The 1,477-nt window shown below is 35.3% G+C and overlaps 1 non-coding gene across 1 annotated transcript; it reads right to left on the bottom strand.

Moving 5' to 3' along the window:
* Window positions 1-256: 256 nt before the first annotated feature.
* On the bottom strand, window positions 257-1,225 carry LOC144249572 (18S ribosomal RNA). The gene has a single exon (XR_013342238.1). It is a non-coding gene; the product is annotated as an 18S ribosomal RNA (ribosomal RNA).
* Window positions 1,226-1,477: the final 252 nt, after the last annotated feature.

Below are 1,477 nucleotides of genomic sequence, written 5' to 3'. Positions count from 1 at the left end.
ATGCAAAAGGTAAAAGAGTTAGTCTTTGCTTTTTAATACTATAAATTCACTCTTTCATCTTTCCCTTACGGTACTTTCTCCATAGCTCCTGATATAAATTTCTATCTCCTATACTTTATTTAGGTGAATGTTTTATTTGTTAGATAAATAATATTTGGGATGGGAGAAAGGTTGGGCTAGCATTGGTTCAAAATGTTCATAATAAATGAAATCTCTCGGGTGTAAGCCGGGTGCTTTAGTTAATAAGCTACATTTTGATTCTTCCAAACACACTTTCCAGTATGTTTACCTTGTTATGACTTATCTCTTCTTATATACTTGTTTAAATAGATTATTTATAGACATGCATAGGTATATTTGAAGAGGGTGACGGGCGGTGTGTGCGTGCTTTATTGCCCTATTCAGTCAAGCTCTCTATTCTTGACTTACTACTAAATCCGCCTTATGCTGTAAGTTTCATGAAAGCTATCGTGGATATTTATTCTAGGAGAATAGAAAATGTAGCCCATTTCTTTCCACCTTATAGGCTACACCTTGACCTAACGTACTAATGTAGAATTTTCTTGCTTACTGTAGGACCTTTTTAGGGTTTGCTGCAGATGGCGGTATATAGGCTGATATTTGCTAAAGGTGGTGAGGTGTATCGGGGTTTATCGATTATAGAACAGGCTCCTCTAGAGGAGTATAAAGCACCGCCAAGTCCTTTGAGTTTTAGGCTATTGCTAGTAGTTCTCTGGCGAATATTCTTGTTTGTTAAATATTTACATTTAGGGCTAAGCATAGTGGGGTATCTAATCCCAGTTTGGATCTTAGCTATCGTGAATTCAGAAAATTTAAGATTACTTTCGTATTTGATTTTCATTAGCACCAAGACTTTTTAAGGTTTAGTGCTGCTTTAATCTTATCTAGCTAGTCTCTTAATCATGCTTTACGCCGTATTTCATTAACTGGGGTTAATCGTATGACCGCGGTGGCTGGCACGAAATTTACCAACCCTAATTTAGCTTAACTTAGTCAAACTTTCGTTTATAGGCTTAATTTTAATTACTGCTGTATCCCGTGGGGGTGTGGTGGAGCAAGGCGTTGTGAGCTACTAGAATAAGTGAACTTGATGCCTGCACCTTTTGATCGATTAATAGATATAGAGGGCATTCTCACTGGGGCGGGGATGCTTGCATGTATAAGTTAACTAAAAGCTAATAAAAAGGCCAGGACCAAACCTATATGTTTATGGGGTATAAATACCCATCTAAGCATTTTCAGTGCTTTGCTTTAGTTTGATTAAGCTACATTAACATAAATTTTAAAGTATGCTTATATGGAATTTGGTAAGCAGAGTAATATGTAAGTATTATTAGTGTTATAGTAGTATAGCTGCTGCTGATGGTTTGACTTTGTTAGAGTTTATTTGTATGTATATACACAGACACACACACACATATATATATATATATATATATATATATATATATATATA

Source organism: Urocitellus parryii, chromosome 1, assembly GCF_045843805.1.
Source record: "Urocitellus parryii isolate mUroPar1 chromosome 1, mUroPar1.hap1, whole genome shotgun sequence".
Taxonomy (NCBI): domain Eukaryota; kingdom Metazoa; phylum Chordata; class Mammalia; order Rodentia; family Sciuridae; genus Urocitellus; species Urocitellus parryii.
The sequence above is the reverse complement of the archived record's forward strand: the minus strand, read 5'-3'. Positions and strand labels throughout refer to the sequence as shown.